This window comes from Triticum urartu, chromosome 2A, assembly GCF_056163025.1.
Source record: "Triticum urartu cultivar PI428250 chromosome 2A, HENAU_Tu73, whole genome shotgun sequence".
NCBI classification, from domain to species: Eukaryota; Viridiplantae; Streptophyta; class Magnoliopsida; order Poales; family Poaceae; genus Triticum; species Triticum urartu.
Window position 1 is genome coordinate 405,710,580 of NC_141874.1, and position 24,081 is coordinate 405,734,660.

The window sequence follows — 24,081 nt, forward strand, 5'->3', positions numbered from 1 at the left end:
TGTGTATGTTATAGGCAGACATCGCTAGAGAGGTTTATCGATCAGTGTGTGTCGGAAAAGGGTTGTGGAGACTGTGGGAGAATGACCTAAAGAAAAAAATGAATGTGCACGATGGATAGAATGCTGAGGGAGGGGGAGGGCGAGGAGGGAGTGTGCATGCACGAGAGAAAGCTAGTGGTAGCTACAAAGGTTAGAGGATTGTGTGGGTGTAAGAGACTAACAAAGATCATAATTTGATATGAAAGTGGATTCATATATTTGAATAGGAGATCATAGTGTTTTAAACATACGCATGCATGAATATAGCGATGATATGCGTGTTGTGGTTTTGCACATGTTATACCATAATGTGATAATGCATGGCGTTTGCAACTCATAGCTAAATGTCGAACAATCTGAACCATACTATACATCGAACAATCTCACATTTGTGTGGCGTTTGCAGCTTACAACTAAATATTGAACAATCTAAACAATACTATATATCGAACATTCTCACATTTTATTTGAATTTGTGGTAATGTGTGGTGTTTGCAACTCACATCTAAATACTTGTAGGCGTAGGGGGCGGGGCACCATACATAATGTGATAAACACATTATACATATGAGACATGGTTTAGTTTGTGAAGATCTAGATAGAGCTTGAAATGTACTATGATTTGAAATCAACATAAAGTGGATTCAAAAAATCGAGTTCGAGTTCATATAGTACACATAGTTCATATGTAACTCGAGACTAATCATGTGGTGTGCTATGAAGATAATACACAAACGATGGTTTAACTTGACAATAATGACAATTGTATATCTTATTAAAATGGATAAATGAATTCAAATGCTTTCACTTCACAACAATCATTATTGTAGATCTTATTCAAATAGAGAAACGAATTCAAATTTAGTTCATATTGAAGCGGTAGTATATACGTTTGGAATGCACTAAAACGATCATTTGAGTACTAGGTTGCATGCGTTATACACGTAGCGAAATATTTTAATTGAACATAACATGAATTCAAAGTTTTGAATGACATCTGTAGTGCGAATTGATTTGGTACAGTACACGTTAGGCTTGTCCTGAAATTTCAACCCGCACCTTGTTAGCCCGAAATATTTAAGATATATCTTTGTCTCGTTGTGCTCCGACAACCCCCTCCATCTCAACCCGCGCCTTGCACTTCCAAAATTACAATGTGCGCGAAAACTCCCACCTCCTATGAAATCCCGACACGCGAAATGCCCGTGATACCCCTGAACCAAAAGAACCACCTAAAATCGTTGGGGGTACTTCCCTAACTTACCCCACATTTCAGACAAGCGCGTCCCTAAGCCATGGTTCCCCACTCCCATCCCACCCGCCCACCCATTTGTACACCGATGCCGGCAAAACCAGCGAAGCCCCACACCCTCCTCCGTCCGCCACCCAGCCGGAGCCTCTTCCCCGATGACGTCGTCCACAGCAACACCTTGACGTCCCTCATCCACCGTAGCAGATGAGGATCCGTTGTCGATCTGGTCGTCCCGTCGGTTCAGCCACCCCGTCCTCCACCTCCAAGGAGATGCCCTGACGTTCCCCTCATCTTTCGCGCCACCTCCATTCCCACACCGTTGTGTTCACCTGCACCACCGGAAGAGCATCATCATCACCGTTTCCTCGGATGAAGCTGCGGCCTAATCGGCGCCACCAAAGAGGTTGTACACTAATTGCCGCATTTTCTTCTTGATTCGATCTCACGGTGCTGCCGGCGCTCGGTCTCGAGCCGAAACGGCGCGGCTCCATCCACGGCGGCGTCGCCGGCCACTTCCTCCACGGCGTCGCTTCCTCGGCGCGACGTCCACATCAGCAGGAGCTGCTGCTGCTTTGGCTCTCGCTCGCGCTGCTGCTCTGCTCTTGCTCTCGGTCCCCTGCCTGGTCTGCTCTTGCTCTTGCTATTGCTCGCGCTGCTACTCTCGTTCTTGCTCTTGCTTGTGATGCTGCTCCGATTTAGCTACGCTTTAGTCGACTGAATCGACTTTTGGATCAGTCGATTTTCAGGGGGTGGGGGTGGGGGGCTCGCCGGAGTTAAGGATGAACCAGCCATAGCGGGGAGGGGGGCTCGCCGGAGAGGTACCGCACTATCTATATTAGGGTTCAGGGTGGGGGCGGTGGTCGCTGGCGGTGGTGGGGCCGTGGCATGGGGATCGCCGGAGAAAAATCTCGACACGGGGGGGGGGGCTACAGGGATGGCCGGGGCGGCGGCAGACCGGTGGTGGGAGTGTTTTCGGGGTGGACGGGGTGGCGCACCGCCGGCCGCGGGCGGCGGGGGCGGCTGTTTGGCCGGTGGTGGCTGGCGGCTTAGGGGGTGGAGGTTGAAGATGAATTGCAGGCCCTTGATTTCGTATCCAACGGCTGCAAAATCGACTGACCAGAGATGAAAAAATCAGTCGACTGACTTTTGGCCTCACCTCTAGTGCGTCCAGTTTCGACCGTAAAATTCAGTTTCGACAGCAAAATTCAGTTTCGACAGTTAAGTTCAGTTTCAATAGTTAAATTTAGTTTCGACAGCTAAGCTCAGAGATGAGCGGCTGATTTATACATCTAGCAGTTTGTGGTTATGTATTTTATGTCATCTATTAGAGATGCTATTAGAATTCCACTCAGGTTAACATTGTCTCTCTTGTCCTGCTTCAGCCTCGGCGTCGTACAACTCACCGGAGCTGCTCCAACGATGAAACCCTCCATCACAGTGGAGCAGTATCGGGCTCCATCTCGAGACGCCTAAGATCTTCTTCCCCTCCTCCGACAGCTAAGTCAGCCGAAGCATCGTCACCGGCCAACCCAATCACACTGAGATCGACATGGCTTCGCCAAAGAGGTTGAACACTTCTTGTGGTTTGACTTAATCTCACCATGCTTCGTTTCATCCTATGATCTTCCAATTCTTGTGAACCAAACACCCGGATTGGCAAAAATCATGTGTTTTTAAATTCTCTATTTTCTATGTGCATTCCTATCCTATTCCTATCTATTTCCTATCCCTGCATTGTTAGAACCCTCAAATTCAAACAAGCCCTTACACACTTACTTCTGTTACAGATATGTGTCAAATAAAACATTGTGTGGTTTGTCCTGCTCCTGCGGTGATGTGTTCCACCCCAGCTCAGCAGCTCCAATGATGGAAGGGTTCACCACAGCAGGGACTTGCTCTCCAGAATGTCTTTCGCCGCCTTAGATCTTCTTCCCCGCCACCGGCAGCCACGAAAACTGCATTACCATCATCAACTGAGTAGATGACCTTGAAGACTACACGGGTCCGCAACACAGGTCGCACTCTTCCGTGTCTGCTTACGTTATGCATCGCTTAATATGATGACATGCTACTTTATCGTCGTGTTCACCTATTAGACTCCGACTCAGGTCCAAACTTATGCTGAAACTTGAGTTTTTAAGTGGTTGTGGGGTACATATTGGGGAAGCAATCAGTACTATCTATCTACTATCTGGTTAATCTCGGGTGTCTACTATGAGTCTCATGTTGTGTGCAAACAAACATTAAAGGAGCCATTATCTGTATTTTTAACTAAAGCTATTATCTGCCTGCTATCATTGGTTTTGGGTCTATCCATAGTTTGCTACCTTCACTCTGGATTTGTGCATGCACTCCTTACATAATCTCATTATGTTTTATTCCTATGCATGTTAGTTATTGTACACAATGGAACTGAACATGTAGAGCAAAATATATGAGCCTTGCGTGGCAATAAAATTTCATGCAGACGTCGCTCCATGGTGGGCGCAAAGGCAGCCCCCCTCCACCCATTTCGGATCGGAATCAAGAGGAAGATAACTATTCTGAGGGGGATTCAGAAGCAAAAGACCACTCCTATTTACCCCATGAGGTCTTCGCTCTAACTTGGCATGCTGATGTTGGTAATATCATGCATATGGTGCCTTGCATTGCTTACTGTATACATCAAAGATGTCATCTGCTTAGTTTAAACATTTTTTGTGTCAATGCCATATGTTTAGTTTCTTTATCGTATATGTGAATCATGCAATGCCATCTTGTTTAGCCAGGCATCATATATGTGAATTTTGCAATGCCATCTTGATTAGCCAGTCATCTTATATGCAAATTATTTCATGACATCATTTTTTTATTACGTGTTAAATTTGTCAACAATTTAGTACATTCAATTACTCTTCCTGTGCATCAGCCATTCGGCACGGTCATGGAAAAATCTGGAGTGGAAACAAGGTCTCCAGAGCAGACAATGCTATCTGACGAAGCGCGTGTCTTGTTAGTTATAGATAGCTGCTCAGAGGAGGATTCAGAGAAAGATGACCAGTCCTATTCCCCCCTCCCCCCCGAGGTGCATGTTCTAACTTGGAAGGGTTATGTTGCTCATATCGTGCGTATGGTATCTTGCATTGCTATGTCATTTGCTTAGTTTAGACATGATTTGTATGAATGCCACCTGTTTAGTGTCTAATTACCATATATGTGAATTATGCAATGCCATCTTTTTGCAAGACATTATATATGTGAATTATGCAATGCTATCTTGTTGCGAGGCATTATATATGTGAATTATGCAATGCCATGCTGTTTTGCCAAGCGTCATATATGTGAATTATATCATGTCGTCCTTTTTTGTATTTCTCATTGCTTTTGTAGACAATGTTTGTATATTCAACTGCTCTTCCTATGCATCAGCCATTTGAATTGGTGATGGAGAAATCTAGAGTGAAAACAAGGTCTTTAGAGCAGACAATGCTACCTGGTGAAGAAGATATGTTGCCGGTTACAGATAGCTCTTCAGAGGCAGATGACCAGTCCTATTATCCCCCTGAGGTGTATGCTCAAACTTGGCAGGGTTATATTACCCATATCATGCATATGTTGTATTGCAATGCTTAGTTTTTACATCATATACACGATATTGAATGCCATCTCCTTAGTTGACACATCATATATGTGATTGCCCTCTGCTCACTTCCTTAGTATATAAATCATATATTTGAATTATATCATGCCATGATGTTTACATAGACAGCATGTATCTGAATTATGGCATGCCAGCCCATTTTCTAAAGACATAATATAGTTATATCATCTCATCTTGTTCACATAGTCATCATATTTTGAATTATGTCATTCTATCCGTGAATTATATCATGCCATCATGTTTCCATCGACGGAATGTTTGTGATTTATGGCATGCCAACCACTTTAATAGACACATCATATAGTTATATCATGTCATCCTGTTTACATAGCCATCATATTTTGAAGTATGTCATTCTATCCTGTTTAGTTAGCCATCATACATGCGAAATTGTGTCATGCTATCCTGTTTAATTATCCATCATATATTTGAAATTATGTCCTGCTATTCTGTTTGGTTAGACAACATAAATGTGAATTATTTCATGCCCTGTTTTCTTCCCTACTATCCATTGCACCTGTCTATCTTACAATGTCTGTACATTCAATTACTTTTCTTGTTTATCAGCCATTTCAATTGGAGGGGGTGATGGCAATATCTGTGGGAGTAAAAACAAGGTCTTCAGAAAATATTGTGCTACCTGTCGATGGAGATAGAACCACGGTTGTACTTACCCAAGAACCAGCCCCACCACACATAACCCAGACTCACGCAGATTGTACCCCTACCGAGTTGGACAGAGAACCAGCTAAACCCCTTCTAAGCCCAACCCCAGCAGATAGTAACCCACTTCCCGTTGACACAGCACCGTCTCCACCATAGAGCACCCGAACACGAGCAATTAGTAAGGCAACTGCAGTGCCCAAAGCACGAGGACCACCACTCCAAACCCCAAGTCAACGCTTAAAGCAGAAGAAGAATTGTTCTCAGGTCAGGTTCTGTAGCTATGGTTCATACTACTTTGCTCTTGCATCACTGTATTTACTCATACCAACTAATTTCAAATTTGAAGGATGCAATTGAAACTCCAATGGTGCAACAGGTATGTTTTAAACTTGTTTCTTTAACGTGTTTGCTGTTGTAACTTGCTCTATGTTGATTTCAGTTTCAATTGAATAAACAGTTATGTTCTCATGCCATGCACATTACAAGTGTTGTTATTGCTATGTAGTTTCCCACACTTATATTCTGTCTATGCTGCTTTGTCTTAAATAGATATTATTCGAACTGTATCTATCTTGATTTGGCAACATAAACTAGAATTATATAGACCATACAGTGACCATACTACATGGATATATGTTTGTTTCATGATGTTATCATGTCCACCTTACTACTGAACTGGTTTACCAAAATGAGTTTCATATACTACATTGTAACCTGAGATGTGTTTGTTTGTTTCTCTTTTAGAACGTGGATAAAATATTGGAGAAGAGTATCCTGTTATGCAATGGTAAAGGAAGTAATGCATATAAGGTTCAAGATAGTGAGACATCCGTGTTGGTCTCCAAGAAAGCTGATAAAAACTATATTGAAGACACTGAGACAACCCCAAAGTCCTGTCTTGATGTAGTGTTCGAGTTACTGGCTACCACTGCTGGCACCAGCTCTTCGAACTTGTTGCCTGAATCAGTTCGGCTTCTTGAGTCTCAACTTCAAGTTGTAAGACATCGATCAGATGTTATGCGACAGGAAGCCGAAGAACTGAGGAAGTCCTAGCAGAATTCAGATGCATACTTTCTGGTGCAACGGCAAGCGCTGGAGGACTTAAGCGCCAAACAAGAGAAAGTTAATAAGCTTGCTAAGCATCTTGCCAGCATTATGGGTACCCAGGATATTGTTTCTTGAGCTCTTCTGAAGTGGTTTCAGTTCTGGACTTGTTTTGCTGCGGCGTTTATATGCTATTGTGTTCCCTATATTTGCACTGGTGGTGAACTTTGATGCCCAGTGGATGTAATATGTGTAATAGTCGTGATAGCCTAGTGTAAGTTGCTTGCTTATTTATTTCCTTGTTGTCTTGTTTATTTGCTTGCTTGTAGTCTGTGCAGTTCTTTTTCTGCGGTTTGCTAGTGGCTGAAATAACCTATTTTTTAAAACTAGGCCACAATAACCATGGGCTAATATTTACTGTAGTGACACTGGGCCTCCTACGGGCCGTAGAAACAGTGGGCCTTCTACGGGCCGTATAAACAGTGGGCCTTCTACGGGCCGTAGAAACAATGGGCCTTCTACGGGCCGTAGAAACAATGGGCCTTCTACAGGCCGTATCATCAATGGGCCTTCTATGGGCCGTATGATCGGTTGGCCAAACATGGGCCAATAACAGACCACATTATGGCCGTAAATGGGCTAGACTTGAAATCGTCCGTTCATGGGCCAACCATAATGGGCCGTAGTTAATAGGCCATATTTGATGACACTATGAAAACGGCCCAACGTATTAACGGGCCACAAACGGGCCGACTGTAACCACGGGATGTATTCGGCCCACAAGCAGAAAATGAAAGTAACGGGCCGAAAGTAAATGAATGCTGGAAATGAGCCTAAGAATAAATGGGCCCTGAGAAGGCTGAAAGATAACATGGGCTGGAAATGGCCCAACGGAATAATGGGCCGTTAATGGGTATAAAGTGATACACTGTTCTTTACGGGCCAGTTTTACCACGGGTCGTTAATGGGTCGAGGGTTACTACGGGCCTCATATGGGCCAAAATACGTCATGGGCCATACATGGGCCGGAAGTTAAAACGGGCTGGAATTATATTGGATGGCCCAGATGACGCTACTGGGCCTAATTCAGATAGGCCGTAAACGGGCCCTGGGTTAGAGGGCTGTAAATGGGCTATATGCGAACAAGCCATTAACAGGCTTGACGTGGGCCGGCCCGTCACTTTTTGACCAAGTCAAACGGGCTGGCCTTTTCACAGGAATGGGCCTCTGTTGGGTCGTGCCACGTGTCGACGTATGATAGGCGCCTTCCGTCCAATGAGTGGTTGACATCTGTCCCAACGATGAGCCGACATGTGTTTGCTCCAGCCAATGATGATTTTACACGTGGAAAATCCCCATTGGTCAGGGCTGTTAACGGGTTATCGGATCCAAAACCGGACCGGATAGCACGTGTGGATGCCACGTTACAGTGGATGCCACATGTCGGTCACCCTTGACGAAAGCACTTCTGTGACGCGTGATTTATCATCATGGAAGTGGACACTTCCGTGATGATAATTTTGGTAATGTCATGGAACACTTCTACGACAGCACAGGTATGACTATCTTGATTCTGTCATAAATTTGTCATGGATGTACATGCATGACAGAAAATGTGACCTGCTGTGACAAACACGTATCATCACGGAAGTGTATTTTTTTGTAGTGGATGTACCGCGAGCGTGTCGACCTCTTGGACGAACGCCTGCACGAGTTCAGGCAGAGCCAAGAGCTACCATAGGCAAGGGCTGCTAGTCATGGTCTCATGGACGCGTTTTATTTTGAAAAGTGGTTTCGACATGGATAGCTATGTATTCACATCAATCGTAGTATTGCTCTGTTTATTGCTCTGTTTCAATGTGTGTACTCTGTTTTCCATTTTTATATGTTCTGTTTTAATGTGTGTATATACACTTTCCATTCTGTATATGTGGATGATAACATCTAGACTCAAATTAGTATTCAAAAACAGATAGAAAATGGACTTCATAATATATATTAAATGTTCATTAGTTCATCACATAATATATATATATATATAATATCATCACATATACGTGATGATACTTAACTACTTGGTACAATGCATAAAATTGAAAACGAACAATACTAAAACTAATAATCCCTCCTGGGCTAGTATTCCGACAGCCCCTCGCCAACAGCTCCCTGGTGCGCGGTGTCTTCCTAGTGCGGAGGCAGTACTCCGCCTCCTCCGCCTCACAGCGCTTGACGTACCGATCTGCCTCTTGATGGCGGACGCACGTGGCCAATCTTTCCATTTCATTGGGTGCCCACCGGAGCTCCTCGTCGGTGGCACGCTAGAGCTTATCGACCCACCTCCATGCAGCGACTTGGCGCCCAGCGCCTATGACCTTCCTGGCAAAGTACCGTCTTCGTACACCTCCTCGGCACGACGACGCACCCGCCCCCAAAGCTCCGCCGCTTCCTTTTTCCATGCGGCATCACGGGATTCATAGGCCACCTGGTACCTATCTTCCTCCTCCTCCATCTCCTTCTTGAACTCCGCTTGCCTGGCTTTCTCAGCCGACGGTAGCGACTTCCACAGACAAAGATTGTACTGGCCCCAAAACCAATCCAAAGTTGGGGGGTCCAGCGCAACCTCGTTAGGCGGTGCGTAGGGATCCTCGTCGCTGCTAATCTAGTGAGCGTCCTCGGGGGACGGCGACTCCTCATCGGCGCGTGGGCAGAACGGCGGCACCATGGCAGAGATTTGAGAGAGAGAGAGGGCGAGCGAGGGGAGGATGTAGATGAGAATGCAGGAGGGATGACGTGAGCAAGCTATTATTTATTGGCGGCCGGAATCTAGATCAACGGGGACAGTACACACGCTGGTCACCAGAATTTACGAGTACTATAGTTCGAATTACACATGATTCCCGCAACAAAATCCGTGTGTGAACATAATAGCTGACGGTTTCCAATGCATGCAGAACCGTGTCTAATTAATGATCCCCGCCACTCACCTATGAAACCTCGAGCCACGAGATAGAGTGCCAATCGTGTGGGGGCCGGTTGTCTTGCCAGATCTTTACATTTTCTTTTTGAACACTAGATATATTACTTAAATGTCTTTAAAAGGTCAAATGACCCCTGAAATTTTCCATATTTTCACATGACAGTTGTATTAGTGCACGTTAAACGTAGAAATTTTTTTGAAGGCCGTAAGTGGAAGCTATCTCCTGTTCATCATCAAACATGCATTGTTCCCTCTTGGAACCACGAACCTTCTAGTGAGTTGCTCCGGTTTGTGAGGGGTGTGTGTCCAAACTTTCGTCAAACATGCCAATTTTTTTTACCACATCATCTTGGTGGCATAACATTAAATCAAGCAAGGTTTCATGTTTTCTGATAAGTTTTTAATTTTTTGGAATTAAAATGCCATGGCACTCCATGCATGTGTGCCCATGCCTTGAGACCAATATGTTTGAAAATTCCTTCTAATTTCCTGCACATGGAATTAACTCGCACACAAGTACACAGAAATATGATTTTTCAAACCATTATGATTAGGCGTTGCATGTAGATGTAGTTCAAATTTGAATTACGGTCATTAAATGGTTAGAAGATCACTTAAATGTCTTTAAAAGGTCAAATGACACCTGAAATTTTCCAATTTTTCACAAGATAGTTGTATTAGTGCACGTTAATTGTAGAAAAAAATTGAAGGCTGTAAGAGGAAGCTATCTCCCGTTCGTCATCAAACATGCATTGTTCCCTCTCGGAACCACGAACCTCCTAGTGAGTTGCTCCACTTTGTGACGGGTGTGTGTCCAAACTTTCGTCAAACATGCCATTTTTTTACCACATCATCTTGGTGGCACGACATTAAATCAAGCAAGGTTTCATGTTTTTCTTATAAGCTTTTAATTTTTTGGAATTAAAATTCCATGGCACTCCATGCATGTGTGCCCATGCCTTGAGACCAATATGTTTGAAAATTCCTTCTAATTTACTGCACATGGAATTAACTCGCACACAAGTACACAAAATATGATTTTTCAAACTGTTATGGTTAGGCGTCGCATGTAGATATAGTTCAAATTTGAATTACGGTCATTAAATGGTTAGAAAATCACTTAAATGTCTTTAAAAGGTCAAATGACCCGTGAAATTTTCCAAATTTTGACAAGACAATTGTATTAGTGCACATAAACGTAGAAAAAAATTTGAAGGCCATAAGAGGAAGCTATCTCCTGTTCGTCGTCAAACATGCATTGTTCCTCTCGGAACCATGAACCTTCTAGTGAGTTGCTTCGGTTTGTGAGGGGTGTGTGTCCAAACTTTCGTCGAACATGACAATTTTTTTACCACATCATCTTGGTGGCACGACATTAAGTCAAGCAAGGTTTCATGTTTTTCTGATCATTTTTTAGTTTTTGGAATTAAAATGCCATGGCACTCCATGCATGTGTGCCCATGCCTTGAGACCAATATGTTTGAAAATTCCTTCTAATTTATTGCCCATGGAATTAACTCGCACACAAGTACATAAAAAATATGATTTTTCAAACGGTTATGGCCAGGCGTTGCACATAGATGTAGTTCAAATTTGAATTGCGGTCATTAAATGGCTAGAAAATCACTTAAATGTCTTTAAAAGGTCAAATGACCCCTGAAATTTTCCAAAATTTCACATGACACTTGTATTAGTGCATGTTAGACGTAGAAAAAAATTGAAGGCCATAAGAGGAAGCTATCTCCCGTTCGTCATCAAGCATGCATTGTTCCCTCTCGGAACCACGAACCTTCTAGTGAGTTGCTCCGGTTTGTGAGGGGTGTGTGTCCAAAGTTTTGTCAAACATGCCAAATTTTTTTCCACATCATCTTGGTGGCATGACATTAAATCAACCAAGGTTCATGTTTTTTTGATCATTTTTTTAATTTTTTGGAATTAAAATGCCATCTCACTCCATTAATACGTATGCATGTATCCATGTCGTGAGACCAGTATGTCTGAAAATTCCTTCTAATTTACTGCACATGGAATTAACTTGCGCATAAATACACAGATACGAATTTTCAAACCGTTTTGGTTAGGCGTTGCATGTAGATGTAGTTAAAATTTGAATTACGGTCATTAAATGGCTAGAAAATCACTTAAATTTCTTTAAAAGGTCAAATGACCCCTAGAATTTTCAAAAAAAATCACATTACAGTTGTAGTAGTGCACGTTAGACGTAGAAAAAAATTGAAGGCTGTAAGAGGAAGCTATCTCCCATTCGTCATCAAACATGCATTGTTCCCTCTCTGAACCACGAGCCTTCTAGTGAGTTGCTCCGGTTTGTGAGGGGTGTGTGTCCAAAGTTTCGTCAAACATGCCAAATTTTTTACCACATCATCTTGGTGGCATGGCATTACATCAACCAATGTTTCATGTGTTTCTGATATTTTTTAAATTTTTTGGAATTAAAATGCCATGTCACTCCATGCATACATATGCATGTAGCCATGTCATGAGACAAATATGTTTGAAAATTCCTTCTAAGTTACTGCACATGGAATTAACTCGCACACAAGTACACAAATATGATTCGTCAAACTGTTATGGTTAGGCGTTGCATGTAGATGTAGTTCAAATTTGAATTAAATGGCTAGAAAATCACTTCAATGTCTTTAAAATGTCAAATGACCCATAGAATTTTCCAAAATTTCACATTACAATTGTAGTAGTGCATGTTAAACATAGAAAACAATTGAAGGCCGTCAGAGGAAGCTATGTCCCGTTCGTCATCAAACATGCATTGTTCCCTCTCGGAACCACGAGCCGTGCTCCGGTTTGTGAGGGGTGTGTGTCAAAACTTTTTTTCCACATTATCTTGGTGGCATGACATTACATCAACCAAGGTTTCATGTGTTTCTGATTTTTTTTGGAATTAGAATGCCATGTCACTCCATGCTTAATTAATTATGTCATAGCCTTGAGACCAATATGTTTGAAATTTCCTTCCAATTTACTGCACATGGAATTAAATCACACACAAGTACACAAAATATGAGTTTTCAAACCGTTATGGTTAGCTGTTGCATGTACATGTAGTTCAAATTTCAATTATGGTCATTAAATAGCTAGAAAATCACTTAAATGTCTTAAAAGGTCAAATGACCCATGAAATTTTCCAAAATTTGACATGACAGTTGTATTAGTACTACAAAATTTCTCATACATTTAAAACACCATCCGTTGCCACTGTACTCCAAATTCGTCTTTCACAGCTAATAAAAATATCTACAACATCACACACAGTTGTTTTCTAGGAACCGTTTGCGATGAAAATATCTGGGTCTATTTAAGTCTCCCTCCTTAAGCTTCGCCAGCTCGTTTGCTCCAGTGTCGGCAACCCCCGAATCCATGAATCCCGACCCCCATTGCCGCACCCCCTTCTGGCAAAGATGTCATCATGGAAACGCTTCCTGAAGGCCCGTTGTCGGTGTCAAAACCGGCGGATCTCGGGTAGGGGGTCCCGAACTGTGCGTCTAGGCGGATGGTAACAGGAGGCAGGGGACACGATGTTTTACCCAGGTTCGGGCCCTCTAGATGGAGGTAAAACCCTACGTCCTGCTTGATTAATATTGATGATATGGGTAGTACAAGAGTAGATCTACCATGAGATCAGAGAGGCTAAACCCTAGAAGCTAGCCTATGGTATGATTGTTGTTCCTACGGACTAAAACCCTCTGGTTTATATAGACACCGGAGAGGGCTAGGGTTACACAGAGTCGGTTACAATGGTAGGAGATCTACATATCCGTGTCGCCAACCTTGCCTTCCACGCCAAGGAAAGTCCCTTCTGGACATGGGACGAAGTCTTCAATCTTGTATCTTCATAGTCCAGGAGTCCGGCCGAAGGTATAGTCCGACTATCTAGACACCCCCTAATCCAGGACTCCCTCAGTAGCCCCCGAACCAGGCTTCAATGACGACGAGTCCGGCGCACAAATTGTCTGCAGCATTGCAAGGCGGGTTATCCTCCAAATTCCGTGTACCTGCTGAATAGTGTCCGGCTTCTTGTAAATGTAGTGCTCCTTGGCTTCCACGCCCAATAATGGTCGTCTTCCATGTGTCAAACGAATACGAAAAGTCAGGGTGTTTTTTATATTTACACCCCTAGCTGCGTGAATGAGCCGCCTATTTAAGGGGATGAGGATTTAGATCCAAACCACACCTTCTCCCCTCCGCGAGTATTCATCAGAGCGTATCCGACAGAGGTCCATTCTATCATGGCCGGCGGCCGCAGCTCCTCCTCTCGCCCTTCCAGCCCTCAGCCTGGAGATTGGAAGAGGTGCTCCATCTTGCACAGCGAGCTAGTGATGCTCCAGACCAAGGGATTTCTCCCCCCGGCCTATATGGTCCCGGTTTGAGCCAGACTTGCCACCTATAATGGCGGAGAGCAAGCGGAGAGCGCCCCCAATCCCTCCAAAGGAGATCGGGTATGCCTTGTCCCTTACTTAATAAGAGGGCTCGGATTTCCAATTCATCCGTTTCTCCAGGGGCTCCTGGAGTTCTATAGCCTCCAGCTGCACAACCTCACGCCTGCCTCCATATTGCATATCGCGGGCTTCGTAGCCCTCTGCAAGCTATTTTTGGGCTGCGAGGCTCATTTCGCGCTGTGGAAAAGGCTATTCTGCCTTGTGCCCAATTCTGAGAAGGGGTCAATATATCAAGTGGGCGGAGCCGAAGTGTGGCGTATCGCCGGGACCGGATATCTATCCGAAACCCCAAAGAAGGCGTCCGAGGACTGGCCATCGGAATGGTTTTATATAGAGGATGTCCCGCTGCCGGATCCTGTCCGGATCGGACTCCCTGAGTTCGACAGTGCTCCCCTAAAGAAGCGCCTAAGCTGGCGTCCACGGAGCCCTCAGAGGGAAAGTGACAGGGACGTTCTTTACCTGATGGGCCGGATAAGATTGTTAGCTCATTCCGGACTGACCATGATTGGGGTCATGGACGCATGCATCATGCGAGGGGTGCAGCCACTTCAATATAGAGGCCGCCCCATGTGGGACTTCAATGGGGAGGACGACGCCACCCGCTACGGCCGTAAGGGCCGGATTCGGCTGCCGCTCTAATAAAGACCTTGTCCGCTTTGTACAAGGGAGAAGAGGAGGAATTTCTCCGCGTCAACCCACAGGGTGGATTTTCTATGTACAATCCCCCAAGTTGGGTAAGTGGACACTTTTACTTGCCCATCCGTTTTATATTCCCATCGTTAAATATTCAGTCTAACGACTTCAACGCAGGAACTGCGCCAGGCTGTTAAAGAAATAAACAGCCCTCCTCCACAACCCGAGGGTCCGGGACGGTCCCTCGACCCGGCCTCTCAAGAGGATCCGGACTTATCTGTGGAGCTGATTGATGGGGTGTTTCATCAATTGAGCAAGGACAACGCCTTGGTGGCCATTACGGCCGATTACCCAGGGCTACTCCCAGCCTCACAGGTAACTGAGACTGAAGTCCCAGCACTTTGAAAAGGGATCTATCCTCGCGTGTTTTCGATTGTTGTATGACAACCGTGTTTAGCAGGGGAGGTCCTTGAGACGGGAGGCCGATCCTGCAGCGACTAGCCAACGAGGGGCGGCAAGGCCTCGCGGGCTGAAAAGAAGTGCGGTCCGGACTGAGACGCCGGCGCAAAGGTATAACGCGCCATCTAGTTCCCAGGTGTTATTCCTTCAAGGCATATTAACGCTCGTGCTCTCTACATGACGAAGAGACCTCGCCGGACTATATCCGGAGAGGTTGCCAATCGCGCCTCCACCAGCCAGGCTCCAAAGCCTGGTTCGGAAGTGGAGGCGAACACAAGGCGCGCACCGGACGCTCCTCCGGCAGAGGATGTGGACAGGCTGTCTGCCACCAATTCCGAGGTGGAGAGTGCCATGAACCACATGCGTCGCCGAACAGTTCTTCGCGACGCTTGTTTCTCCCAAGAGGCATTGGATGCCTTCAATTTGGGAGATGCGTACCTCCATGCCACTCAAAATGGTCTAGCCAGAGCCACGGAGCAGTATGTAAAAGACATACGGGCAAGAAAATTTTGGTAATTATATATATACCAGTAGCCCCCGAGACTTGAAACAGTTAGAATAACTGATTTAAGGATCATTTCTTATGCAGGTTCTTACAGAAAAGAATACCCTACTGTCCCAGGAGCTGGAAGAGTGCAAAGCCCAACTTGAGGCCGCACGAGCCGCGGCAGGGGAGCCCAAGGAGACCCCCTCTGGTAATATACACTTCGAAAGATAAGTATTTTGCGAAGTGCGGCGTGGGTGCACATCTGATAAATGAAATTGCAGATGGCGCCAAATTAAATCCGGAAAAGCAGCAACTCCTACGCCAGCTGAAGGCTGGTGAGAGTGTGCTGACAAAGGTGAGGCGGGAGGAGGGGCAGCCGCACCCTTGAGTCTTGGCGCCTCCCTCTCCCCTGCTACACCTCTCCCTCTCACAGAAGAACGACGAAGCCCTGCTGCGGTGACTCCTGCATCCACCACGACACCGTCGTGCTGCTGGATCTTCATCAACCTCTCCTTCCCCCTTGCTGGATCAAGAAGGAGGAGACGTCACGCTGACCGTACGTTTGTTGAACGCGGAGGTCCCGTCCGTTCGGCGCTAGGATCTCCGGTGATTTGGATCACGTCGAGTACGACTTCCTCATCCCCGTTCTTTGAATGCTTCCGCGCGTGATCTACAAAGGTATGTAGATGCAATCCGATCACTCGTTGCTAGATGAACTCATAGATGGATCTTGGTGAAACCGTAGGAATTTTTTGTTTTCTGCAACGTTCGCCAACAGGAGGTTGGACCCGTGGGGCCCGATGGGAAGGAGATCCCTGTGAGCTTATTATACGGCCAAGTAGAATTGGCCGCAAAGTATTCCCAATAGGACTGTAAGCTAGACAGCCTGTTAGATGGTATTGAAGATGAATACAATCAGTCAGATTGACTATGTAATTTTAATTAACATGTGTAATGCCTTCTGGCCGGATTGTAGATAGTTTGTCATGGCCGACCTTTTCGCTTCAACCTCGGGACCTGGCGGTCCAGAGTGTGTTCGAATACCCTCGCGGTTATATAAGAACCGAGGTATGCATGGAGACCAGGCGTAGGGGTCATTAGTGCTTGAACAGACAAGTGCCCAACTAGTTATGTTATATTACATGGTTAGTAAGAAACATCTTCCAGGGAGAATAGTTCCGTTAGGGGTTTCTTTCCCTGGGAGGCATGCCCTAAAGTGCATGTCCATTCTGTGAAAAGAGACGCAGGAAAAACATCTGGGGGCGTATAGATAAATAAGTGAAAAAAGATCATCTTTAGTTCACCGACCGAATATTCCCTTAAGAACGCTAGCTTTCAGCTTCACCTAGTCTGAGGTACACATTCGGCTGATCCGGCAGTAACAATCGCACAGGTGCTCCCTTTACCACCTAGCCGAACAATCGGGATCGTAGGGGTAAGCACAGGAGCCCGGCAACCCAGCTTGGCCAAAACTTAAGTCATATCGATGCATATAATGGTGAATAAAAGGTACATGCGGAAGTGTGACACATGTGTTGGGCATGAAGCCCGTATAAATAAGCTTTTGTTTAAAGAAGCCCCCAGGTTTAATGAGCGCGGATAGCGCATCACTTTATGAGCCTTTAAAGGCTATAAGAGAGAGAGAGAGAGAGAAGAAGAAGAAGGAGAGAAATGTAAGACAGAAAGTATATAAAAAATGGACAAAGGAAAGAGACGAACACAGAGTTCGGCGCTAGGCATAGAATCTTCGGAGACGGTCTGCGTTCCATGGGTTCGGCTCGAGTCGGTTATCCGATGCATCTCGCAAGCGGTACGCTCCATCAGTCAGGACTTGGTCTATTATGAAGGGACCTTCCCACTTGGGCTTGAGTTTGTCCTTTTTCTTGTCTGGCAGGCGTAGAACTAATTCGCCAACGTTGTAATTTTTGGCCCGTACTTCTCTGCTTTGGTATCTTCGAGCCTGCTGTTGATAGAATGCGGAACGGGCTTTTGCCACGTCATGCTCTTCCTCCAAGGCGTCCAAACTGTCCTGCCGATCGAGCTCGGCTTCTCATTCTTCGTACATGCGCACTCGAGGTGAGTCATGAATTATGTCGCAGGGCAAAACTGCCTCTGCACCGTACACCATAAAGAATGGTGTGTATCCGGTGGTGCGATTCGGCGTGGTCCGCGGACCCTAGAGTACGGAGTCAAGCTCCTCTACCCAGTGCATATTGGATCCTTCAGGGACCGCACTAATTTGGGTTTGATGCCGCTCATGATAAGACCATTTGCACGTTCGACCTGGCCGTTAGTTTGTGGGTGATAGATGGAAGCATAATCGAGCTTGATGCCCATGTTTTTGCACCAGAGTTTTACCTCGTCGGCCGTAAAGTTCGTGCCATTGTTAGTGATGATGCTGTGGGGGACGCCGTAACGGTGTACAACCCCAGATATAAAGTCTATCACCGGTCTGGATTCGGCCTTCTTAACAGGCTTGGCTTCTATCCATTTGGTGAACTTATCCACCATGACCAGTAAGTATTTTTTCTTGTGGGTTCCGCCTTTAAGGGGTCCAACCATGTCAAGCCCCCAGACCATGAAGGGCCAAGTGATGGGGATAGTTTGGAGGGCGGTGGGTGGCATATGGCTTTGGTTTGCAAAAAGCTGGCAACCGACGCATCGTTGGACTAAGTCCTGGGTGTCTGCCCGGGCCGTCGGCTAATAAAAGCCTGTACGGAAGGCCTTGCTTACAAGGGACCGAGCTGCAGCGTGATGACCGCCGAGTCCGGCATGAATTTCAGCCAGGAGGTTCCGCCCTTCCTCTTCAGAGATGCACCTTCGAAGGACTCTGGTAGTGCTTTTCTTATAAAGCTCTCCCTCATGGACTTTACAGGCTTTACATCGCCGCACTATGCAGCGTGCCTCATTTTGGTACTCGGGGAGTTCCTGCCTAGTAAGGTAGGCGAGGAATGGTTCTGTCCACGGGGCGATGACGGCCATTATTACGTGGGCTAAAGGTGTTATATCATTGGCAGAGCCTCCAATTTTGTCAGAGTGTTCGGTGTCGGGCAGTGCGGTTGGGTCCGGGCTGTTATTGCCGGGTTCCCCTTCCCATACTACGGATGGCTTGAACAACCTTTCCAAGAAGATGTTGGGGGGACTACATCGCGTTTTGTGCCGATGCGTGCCAGGACATCTGCCGCCTGATTATTTTCCTGGGCTATATGGTGAAATTCGAGCCCTTCGAACCGACCTGACATTTTTAGGACGGTGTTGCGATAAGCTGCCATTTTTGGATCCTTGGCATCAAAGTCTCCATTTATTTGGGATATTGCGAGGTTCGAGTCCCCGCGACCTCTAGGCATTGAATGCCCATGGATACTGCCATCCGGAGACCATGTAAAAGGGCCTCATATTCGGCTGCATTGTTGGAGTCTGTGTACATTATCTGGAGTACGTATTGAACCGTGTCTCCTGTGGGGGATGTCAAAACGACGCCAGCCGCTAGACCGGCCAACATTTTGGAGCCGTCGAAGTGCATGACCCAGTTTGAATATGTGCCGTACTCTTTAGGGAGTTCGGCCTCCGTTCATTCTGTGACGAAGTCGGCCAAAACTTGCGACTTGATAGCTCGCCGTGGCTTGTAAGTTATGTCGAACGGGAGGAGCTCAATGGCCCATTTTGCAATCCGGCCCGTCGCGTCGCGGTTGTTTATAATATCGTTAAGGGGCACTTCCGAGGCTACTGTTATTGAACACTCTTGAAAGTAGTGTCGCAGCTTCTGGGATGCCATAAATACCACGTACGCAATCTTTTGATAATGCAGGTACCGTGACTTGCACGGAGTAAGGACAGCAGACACATAGTAGACTGGCTTTTGAAGGGGGAATTTGTGTCCATCCGTTTCTCGTTCGACGACGAGCACTGCGCTTACGACCTGATGGGTTGCTACAATGTATAATAGCATTGGTTCGCCAATGTTTGGCGCGGCCAGGACTGGGTTTGTTGCCAATATGGCTTTTATTTCGTCGAGTCCGGCCGTGGCTGCATCCGTCCACTCGAAGTGTTCGGTGCGCCGAAGGAGGCGGTAAAGGGGTAGGGCCTTTTCTCCTAAGCGGGAGATAAAGCGGCTTAGAGCCGCCACGCATCCGGTTAATTTTTGTATTTCTTTGAGGTCCTTCAGGATATCCAATTGTGAGATAGCTCGGATCTTGGCTGGATTTGCCTCAATTCCTCTACCGGATACAATGAAGCCCAAGAGCTTTCTAGCTGGAACGCCAAAAATGCATTTTTCCGGGTTGAGCTTGATGTCGTATGTTCGGAGGTTATCGAATGTTAGCCTCAAGTCGTCTACTAGAGATTCGACATGTCTTGTTTTAACGACCACATGATCTACGTATGCCTCCACTGTTTTGCCGATCTGGTTTGCCAGACATGTCTGAATCATGTGCTGATATGTTGCGCCGGCGTTTTTGAGCCCAAAGGGCATTGTGTTGAAGCAGAATGGGTCGTATGGTGTGATGAATGCCGTTGCGGCTTGGTCTGACTCTGCCATCTTTACTTGATGGTAGCCGGAGTATGCGTCGAGGAAACACAACGAATCGTGTCGTGCGGTAGCATCGATAATTTGATCGATGCGGGGGAGAGAGAAGGGATCCTTTGGGCAAGCCTTGTTAAGGTCTTTGAAATCAACGCACAGGCGCCAGGATTTGTCCTTCTTTGGTACCATCACCAGGTTTGCTAGCCAGTCCGGGTGTTTTATATCTTTGATGAATCTGGCCTCCAATAGCTTGGCTAGTTCCTCTCCCATGGCCTGTCTCTTAGGTTCAAAAAACTCCGAAGAGCCTGTTTGACTAGCTTGAATGCTTTCAGGATATTTAAGCTGTGTTCGGCCAGCCTGCGTGGGATTCCTGGCATGTCTGACGGATGCCAGGCGAAAATTTCCTAGTTCTCTCGTAGGAACCCTCGCAGTGCGGCGTCTACATCAGGGCTTAACTGTGCCCAGATGGAAACTGTTTTATTGGGGTCCGTTGGATGGACCTAGAATTTGACTATTTCGTCCGCCAGTTTAAAGGAGGTGGACTTGGATCTTTTATCGAGTATCACATCGTCCCTATTCACCATGGAGCGCAGCGCAGTTAGTTCCTCAGCCACTAGGGCTTCGGATAGCGCCTCGAGGGCCAGTGCGGCTGTCTTGTTTTCCGCGCGGAGTGCTATGTCCGGATCACTAGTGAGAGTGATGATTCCATTAGGCCCGGGCATCTTGAGCTTCATGTACCCGTAATGGGGTATTGCTTGGAAGACTGTAAACGCTTCCCGCCCTAGCAGAGCATGATATCCGCTACTGAACGGGGCCACCTGGAACGTGACCTCTTCGGACCTGTAATTATCTGGCGTGCCGAACACCACATCTAGTGTGATTTTTCCTGTACAGCACGCTTCCCGACTGGGGATTATTCCTCTAAAGGTTGTGCTGCTTTGCTTAATGCGGTTCCAGTCTATTTCCATTTTTTGAAGGGTTTCCTCATAAATGAGGTTCAATCCACTGCCACCATCCATGAGTACCTTAGTAAGACGAAAGCCGTCCACTATTGGACTGAGGACCAATGTGGCTGGTGCTCGGGCTGTTCGGAATTTAGGTTCATCACTGGCGTTGAAAGTAGTAGCCATGTCACTCCATGGGTTTATTGTTGATACTTGGTAGACTTCGCCAAGGCTGCGGAGTGTTCTTTTTCGCATATTATTTGATGCAAAAGTCTCGAAGACTGTTAATACCGTACTGTTTTCTCTGGGGTGGCTTTCTGTGGCTTTTGGAATTAGAAGATCTTCGCCAATTTTTGCCACCTGTCGGAGTATCCAACATGCTCCAAGGCTGTGAATTGGTGTGGCGCCCTCTGCACTGTGAATTTTGCAGGGTCCATTAAGCCATCCTTCCAGTACGGTTCCGTGCCCTGTAGAGGGCTTTTGCTTTTTGGTGTTGAACCCGGGTGTCTGGCGATGATGCACCCTTTTATTTCGGACTGGGTTTGTATTCAGGGCTGGATTGTCCCAAAATTTTATTTCGGTTTTCCAGGCGCTTTCCATCACACAGTACTTTCGTACTATGGACGCAAAGTCAGTGAAGCGTGTAATATCATGGCGACTTATGGCGTTGAGGATTCCCTTGTCCATGCAATTATTGCAGAAGAATAAAATTGCGTCTTCCTCGCGGTAGTCCTTTATCCTGTTCATAACCAGGAGGACTTTGGCCCAGTAATGATGTACTTTTTCTTCGGGCTCTTGCCTAATTTGGGATAGATCTCTTTTGTACGGGTGGGTGGGTGGAATCAAATCCGAAACCTCACCCAATCTGACACCCAGAGGCCAAGGAGTTTCCGAACTCGGAAGTTTGGATTCTTGGATGATGTCCAATGAATCTAGCCCGTCGCCTGACTTTAAGTTCAGGTCTTGAGTGATGTCCTCCCCTCCGCGGGTATCCGTCTTGGAGGGATCGGAAATCCAGACATAGCTAGGCCTTAAGATAGATGAAGGGTCGCCGCACTGTCCCTCTACCACGGCAACGTGATGGGTGACCTGGGGAGAGTTAATCTGTCTCAGATCGGGTTTAGGCCCAATCTGGTCGTAATCCGTAGCGACTCCCAGGGCAGCGATGCGATCCAAGAGCTCATTTAGGGAAGAGAGCTCCATTGGATCCAGCTGCTCGGCAAATTCCGAGCTGACGTGAAGATTGCTTTCGATGACCCGAGAGGTCATCGTTGGCGCAGGAGCCGAACAGGTGGTCATAAGGAAACCACCTAGCCGGAGAGTTTGGCCGACCGCCAAAGCTCCCTTAGCAACGGTGCCGTCTTTAAAGACGGGATGAGGCATCCTTCCTGATGGCGACGGCACAGAGGAACTCTCAATGAAAGCACCAATGTCGGTGTCAAAACCGGCGGATCTCAGGTAGGGGGTCCCGAACTGTGCGTCTAGGCGGATGGTAATAGGAGGCAGGGGACACGATGTTTTACCCAGGTTCAGGCCCTCTTGATGGAGGTAAAACCCTACGTCCTGCTTGATTAATATTGATGATATGGGTAGTACAAGAGTAGATCTACCACGAGATCAGAGAGGCTAAACCCTAGAAGCTAGCCTATGGTATGAATTTTGTTCCTACGAACTAAAACCCTCCAGTTTATATAGACACCGGAGAGGGCTAGGGTTACACAGAGTCGATTACAATGGTAGGAGATCTACATATCCGTGTCGCCAACCTTACCTTCCACAGCAAGGAAAGTCCCTTCCGAACACGGGACGAAGTCTTCAATCTTGTATCTTCATAGTCCAGGAGTCCGGCCAAAGGTATAGTCCTGTTATCTGGACACCCCCTAATCCAGGACTCCCTCACCCGTACGATGGTCGCGTCCCCCCTGAGTGTCGTCGCCTGCGCCGAGAGCGCAGCCGCCTACGCCGAGAGCGCAGCCGCCTACGCCGAGAGTGCCGCCGCATCCGCATTGAGCGCGGCCGCTTCCGCCGAGAGGGCATCTGCGGCAGCCAATGAGGCACCTGCAACAGCTGAGACGGCTGCAGCTACTGCTGCGACGGTGGCTGCAAACGCCGAGTGCGCTCGAGCTGCCATTCGTGCCACTGATGTCGCCCTGGCCCGGGTCGAGGCCATCCACGCGAAGATCGAGGATGCACACGCCAAGATATTCCAGGCCACCTCGGACTCTAGCATGCAACCCACGTCTGAAAAGGCGGCGATGGCCATGGAGCACCTGCTTCCTCATGAGGTCGCTGAGCGGGAGCTGGAGATGCAGGAGGCGGCGGAGATCGAGGAGCACCGGGAGGAGGAGTTGAGTGTGGCCGATGTCGAGGTAGAGAATAGTCTGTCCATCGAGGAATCGGCGGTGGAGAACCAACGCGAGCTCTGGCGCAGCCACTACGACGAGTACTACAACCTTGAGGGCAGTGCCGAGGACGAGGACGTGGTCGACTTCAGCAGGGGGGACACGGAGTCCACCAACGGCGGCATGTCGCCAGGACAAGTCATCGACGTCTCTTCTCACATCGGCGATGCATAGGCCGGCGCTGCGGCGGATTTGTTAAAATTATGCGTACTTAGGCTTTGTTTTAATGCTAGTCTTTTGTTAGAGCAATATTTAGGTCAATTGGCTCTGTTTAATTACTAGAATTGCTCGATTTAGTAAGTGTGGTCTGTCTACTGTACGCTCTTTTGTGTGCCCAAATTAGCAAGCGATGTTAAATTATGCAATGACGTACCCGGGGAAATTTCCACCAAAATTTGAATTATCAAACTCATCCCATGCACGTAAAGTAGAAGAATCGTTTGCGATGCACACAATCGTTCAAAGTGAATGGTCCGGCGGCATAGCGCGCAAAGTTTCCCTCCACATTTCCAAAATTTTGGCCTACCGCCAAAATATCTACCCC